Raw genomic sequence first — 6,992 nt, 5'->3', positions numbered from 1 at the left:
TGTCGAGTATTGCTCTCTGATACCTGGTCGCAGAGGAAACGAAGAGACACGAGGGCTGCCAGTCGTAAAGGACAGCGACATGGTGGTGGCGCTGTCACACCCCATTTTAACCCGGATGGATTTAGGGAGTATGACGTATTGGTGATTCCTGTTCTTTTCGTTTTAAGGAGTCGCCACCTAATTAATTTGACGGTAAATTAGGACACCTAGATGTTAACTAAGGCAAAGTTAAAACTAAACCTCCGTTAATAGTCTGCTTAACCAGTGTGATTCTAGGTAAGGGCTCTATATTATCCTAAAGGGAAGGGGTTAGGCATCCTTTAGAATCCGTTAACTTACGGTTATCCGACCAAACTTAGGTTAATTAATTAAGATGAAAATTTATATAAAAGAGGACTTTGAATGCCATTTTAAATAAACTCGTAAATATTACTAAGGCTTTAAATCAAATGCTATTTAGAAATAAAACTTATAAAAGATAGTTTGCATAAAAGATGATTTTAGATGCTATTTAAATAAAGCTTAAAATGTTGCTAAGATTTTATATGAAAGTAATAATGATGTCGTTTGAAATAATACTTGTAGAAAATATGATGTATTGCATAAAAGAAGATTTTAAAGGCTTATTTAAAATAAAACTTGGACATGCTAAAACCTTGTATGAAAATGTAATGATGTTTTTGACAATAAGACTTGCAAAAAATATAACAACTCGCTATAGCAAAATGTGAACTTTGGACAAAATTTTGTATTATATCAATATGGTGATGTAAAATACCTAAACTCATTTTCTTTAAAATGTGATGGATAGGGTATGAGTTTTCGTTCTTTTATATTAACTATACTTGGCTAAAAGAAGTATATTATTGTATAAACTTTGAAAAATTATTCATAGAATATATTTAAACTTATATTTGCATATTAGTGATGTTTTGGAACGTTTATGATAAAAATGTGATTCCCTTTACTTAAAATATATAGTCATGTCATTTTGCAAATCGATTATTTCAAATAAAATAAAAGCATGAAAAGAAGAGAATAACTTATGGCATTAATTGTTAGTCTTCCTTAAACTAAACATACCCATTACTAAAACTAAACCTATTAATTCATTAGGATTCATCTAAATTAAGAAAACAAAACAAGCAAAGAGTTAGTTGCATAACACAAATTAATATGCACAAAAAAAAAAAAAAAGAGGTAAATAAATATCGACTGGGCCAGCCCATTTTTTTTTACTGCTGGGAACTGTCCACGCTATTGGGCCTTGGCCCAGAATTTCCATTTTTTCTTCCTTTTGGGTTTTTGCTGCGGATTGGGGCTGGGCGGAGATGGTTTTGTTGGGCTTTTAGCCCAACCCCGAATATGGAAGAAGAACGAGTCCCTCGGACTCGTATGCGGTGATCATGCAAAAAATGAAAGGAAAAGGATTAGTATATAATCAATAATAAGACTAGACGTAAAAAAAAATAAACTCGAAACAGATTGGTAGATTGTGTATATTAGATGTATATCTAGTGTATATGCATATATATCTTATAAACATAACAGTACATGGCGTGCGCGTATACATTATCGAGCTTTGATAGTATTATCTAGATCAACAAATAACTGAAATACAGAATTTATTATACTACGACGTAGGATTTGCCAAAACCAAGTGCAGAGTTGCAAACTTAAAATTGCAACAGCGATTTGCATCAACTGTATCGAAACACTCATATACAAGACATTGCAGTAAATGGACGCAGCTGCTTACTAAAATTTGTAGTATGGATCAAATATAGTATTGTTCTTTTCAGTAGAATATTTGTTCCTTTCAATAATATCAAGTATAGAAATCCGCTCTTTTAAAAGCGAGGCCTCAAGTTAGACAACTCTTCATCGACCCAAGCGTAGTATCACGTTCGAATCAACGATCTTTGACCAAGTACAGGATGTGTTCATTTTTTTATTTTTATTTTTTTAGTATAGTGATCTGTTCATTTTTTAGCAAGAAATAACACCAGCAAGCAGAACCAAGTAGCAGCCTTAGGTAGCAGCAATGAACAGCAGCAAAGTAACATAAAGTGCAACAGGGAAGTGCCACAAAGTGAGTTTCAACAGCCATAAGAGTAACTGAGCAGCAGCCCATAACAATTGAGCAACAACCAACAATAGTCAAAACAATGTCTAGCCAAAGACATGGCCCCAGATATAGGTTTGGTTTCAAACAATAAGTTTCTTTTGCCTTCAAAAGCGATATATGGCAGTAGTAACTCAAACAGATAAACAGCAAACCGTCGGTGGTATGTTGTAGTAAACAATAGTAACAGGCAGCCACATATAGGAACAACCACATTAAGACAAATTCAGCATACTCAGGTCCCACTTTAAACTAACTCTTAAGCATACGTAATGACACTATATATCGTTATCACGGATGACATTTTAAGCTTACTCCAAATTAGACCAGGATTTTTTCTTAATCATATCACACTCTATCAGTCTAAGTCAACAAATGATCAAATAGGCTTTATACCAATCTTAGATAAACTCATCACTCATTTAACTTAACATTTTATTCAACTAATCATGTTTTGGTAAAAACACCAGCAGACAGGTTCAATTATTCAGGCATGATATAAGAACAACATCAAGTTTTAGCTAGGTTCAAAATGATACCAAGAAATGTATAAGTAACTTCAAGACTTGCACATGCTATAAACTAAAAGATATGGCAAAGGACAGGAAATCAGTCTTGCTCTTGAAGGGTAGAGACTTTAAGCGATCAGTGATCAGATGATTCATTTTTAGTGATTTTAAGATTCAAGATCCCATCTCTGGTTAAACTTTGCTCTTCCTTTTAAGACTCAGCAACCAAAACAATAAGCCATAACAATGAATTTATCAAGCAGCAACAGATCAGTCCGAAATTTAAAGACTTAGAATTTAGAGTCATTTTTATTATTGTTTTAAAACCTACCAGCAGCAGTTGACTGGAAAAGAGAGAATCTTCACATGTCATTTCTAGCTTATACAACATGATGTGGGAAATACAAAAAGAGCTAACAATAATCCATAGATGAAATGATTCCTAGAAGTTCTACTTGGTTCAAAGTGAATTTTCTGATGTCAAAAAAAAGTACTGGAACTACTGGTTCTGTTGAAATCTGTTGAACAAGATATTTACACTTAAGAGATGTATATATTTATTCACCATAATTTCCATTCTGTTTCAATGCTCAAGGCAAATAAATGGCTTAAAAGAAGAGCCTATCATTTATACGCAAATCACATTTCAGACCATTACGATCACAGTTCGACTCTGCCGGACCTTCTACAAACAAATTTGGACTTTCCAAATAAGAAATCATGATTTAGACAGGACTTCATTCGACATATGCATACTTAATTGGAATAACAGCATCATTAACATACAAAACAGCTCATATAGATTCAGATTTCCAGGAAAACATAAGCTTTTTACAACCATGATTGAGAGAAGAGAAAAAGTTGACACACACTGGTTTAGAAAGAACCAGCCAGACAATTCCAGTTTCTTTTCATTTATTTTTATTCACCTGTTCATTTCAATATTCCTTATCCCATCAACATATCCTAGTTTCATGGATCATAATTCACAATCATAAAGGCGACAATAATGACTATTTCTTTCAATGCTCTTCCCATATCTCATTTTTTCTTCAGCATTGATAACTCAAATGATTACCCAAACTAATACTAAAGTAGTAATCTTTTGGCTGATGACATTTTCGAGACAAGAAAGCATTTCAAGCACGGCAAAAACAGCTTTATGGTGAGGCCTCAAAACAAAACACGCACATCCCTAAGCTCATTTAATGGTAAGGGTATATATCAAGCAAAAGCAACAGAGCACTAAAATGCTTCAATTTTCAGCACTGGAGAACTCTAATGCTTACCCGAAACTAAAACCAAAGTAGGCGTTTAGCCGCTAACTTTTAAGGGAAAAACACAAGAAACCATTTCAAAACAGAGGAAAAGAACACTATCATGGGCTTCAAAATCCTCAAATAACACACACATAGACATACATGCCTGCTTGATTATAGGGATATAAATATGGTTCAGCAATGATCATTTTGGAACTTAAATCACCTAGTCCTTGGCTATATTCATATGAACACACTTATCCAAACTAGAGCTTTTACATTCTAATAGCTTTACTAAACCAATACGTAAGCTTAAAACTGTACCTTAATCTCTATCCTTGAGTTACTTGACACTATACCATCTTAAACTAAACTTGTTCAAACTGAACAAACAGCAAGCAGACTTGACATATGAGAGTAAAGCCAATTAATTACTTAACTTTAATAAAATTACAACTAAATATTTCGCACAGATTGAGAAATACAGAATTAAAATGATAAACATAATGTTAAGACGAAGAAGAGAATCATACACTACAAATCAGCAACCCAACATTAATCTTAACTGAATTAATCTAAACAAGTAAAATTAAGACGAAAGGGGATATTACCTTTTTTGAGTGCAGCGAAGTGAGGCGAAGGTCTCGAACTACCTCGAACAACAAAAACTTCGAACTCGCATAGATTCGAACCAATATCCGGGGTAAAGGAAACCAAAAAAAAAAAAAGAATTTAGATCTTTTCGACTCGATATTTTAAAAAAAATACTGCAACTTCCAATGGAGCTAATATTTTAGGGATTTTATGGAAAATGGAACACCTATTCTTTTCAAAGGATTTCGGGTTTCAAGACTTAATCCCTTCCCGATTTCTGCGATTTCAAGCCTTAATTTTCAGGGGGTTTCTCCGTCTAAACAAGCTGTTCTTGGGGACCTTTTGAATCAAAGATCCTTTCTTTCTTACGGTAATTTCCTCAATCGAAAAAATCCCCTGTGTTCATTCTAGGAACGATTATTTATAGCTAGATTTTTTAGGATTTGGGGCTAGGGTTTTCGTTTTTTTTTTTTGAGGAAGAGAGAGAGGAGCGAGGGGGCAGGGGAAAGTGGGGAACAGAGGGAAGTGGGAGCGGACGTAGGCGGTGGTGGTGGGGAACAGGAACAAGTGGGGGGAGCGGAGAAGAGGGGAGAAGAGAGAGGGAGCGGGAAGATGATGAAAGAGAGGGAGAGGTGAAGGGATGGGGGCGGCTGGAAAGTGACGAGAATGAAAGGAAAAAGAGGAGCGGAGGGAGCGTAGGTGATGAGCTGGACCGGGTCGGATCCGAAATTTGTGGGTTGGGTCAATTTCTTTTGGACTGGTATTAAATGAATGGGCTAGATTTTATTTTAAGTGATAATGGGCTAGTCCGAAAATAATGTTGTTGATTGGGCTTTGACTTGGGTTGGGATGAATTAACAATGGGCTGGTAAATTTAAAAATGTGGACTGATTTTGTGAATTGATCCGAAAATAGTATGAGTTGGTTGGGCTACTACATTTTAAATAAAAGACCTATTTAAATAACTTGTGTTAAAATATTACTCGATATAAGACATGCAATCATTAATGCTCAGATAAAAAATGGCGTTGTAATAGCCGTGCAATAATATTTCGAAAATCCCCAGTAAAATAAATACTATTATTTAATTATGCAAAGATAAATGCGATGCGTGTGCGTAAGCTGGTAAAATGTGCTGAAATGATAAAGATGTGAATAATAATAATAATAATAATAGTAATAATAATAATAATAATAATAATAATAATAATAATAATGGCTAGTAACTGTATAGAATAATGAAATGCCGATATTGATAAGAGACTAATAATTATAGTAAAAAATAAATATATATATTTTAATTTTTCTAAAAATATTAAAAGCGTAAATAGGTATTTCGGAGGAGAGGCGGGACAAAATTGGGTGTCAACAGGCGCCATGAACAGGCAGCGGCACCGACGACAAAGGTGAAGAAAGAGGCGTGGACAAGACAGACTCAGCAGTGGCTGAAACCGTGGAAGAAGAAGGTGCAGAAGACGCCATGGAACTGGGCGGAAGCAGTGGCTAGGGCTGCGGAAAGAAGAAAGGAAAAAAAAAATTAACCCTAGAATAACGTGGCTCTTGATACCATGTGAAAATAATAATACTCCACACCCTTATGGGTGTCATGACCTCATATATATATAGGAGTAATATTTACATATTACATAAATACCCCTAGGTATCCTCTATTAAATAGGTTTACCATTCATCAGTTCGCGCTTGTATTTTTCCTTTCAAATTTCGTGAAACTTATATTTTAATACTCTTTATACCATTTTAAAATGTTATACTAATTATAGTATGTTCGAAAACTAGTTAAACACAATAATTTGAAGTATGCACTTGAAAATTCAAAAGATCTAATATACCCCCGAGCAATTAAAAAAATCTAAATATACCCATGAACAATTAGATAAGTTTAAATACATCTCTACGTGGCTTTCACCATTAGTGAGACATGCATATTTTGATTTTTGTAATTGCTCAGAAGTAATTCGAGATAAAGGATAAAGTTAGGATTATTTATGAGTCAGAAGATAAATGAAGGACAAATATGAGATAAAGTACATACATTAAGGGTTCGTTTGGTTCAAAGACAAGTTATACATGGATTAATAACGCAGGAATTAGTAATGTAGGGATTAGTAATATAGGGATTATTTTTATTGGGTGTTTAGTTCATTGCACTAAAAAGATAACATTTGAATATTTATTTATTTTTAAAATTTAAGAAATAATTTGTTACAATTATACCCTTAGATGCTTGGTTTCTTGGAACAAAACAAGGCTAAATTTGTCATTTTAGTTTTTTTATCTATGGATAAATTATCCCATGATGATGGTGAGATAAGATAATACATCCTTTGGTGTATTAAATAATCGGAAAAGGGCTAAAATTACCCCTGAACTTTGAAAAATAATTCATCCATACCCTTCGTTATACTTTAGGGCTAATTATACCCTTACCGTTATACTATGGGGTCAATTATACCCTTATGTCTAACAGCTGTCACGTGGCATCAT

This window comes from Lycium barbarum, chromosome 12, assembly GCF_019175385.1.
Source record: "Lycium barbarum isolate Lr01 chromosome 12, ASM1917538v2, whole genome shotgun sequence".
NCBI classification, from domain to species: Eukaryota; Viridiplantae; Streptophyta; class Magnoliopsida; order Solanales; family Solanaceae; genus Lycium; species Lycium barbarum.
The sequence above is the reverse complement of the archived record's forward strand: the minus strand, read 5'-3'. Positions refer to the sequence as shown.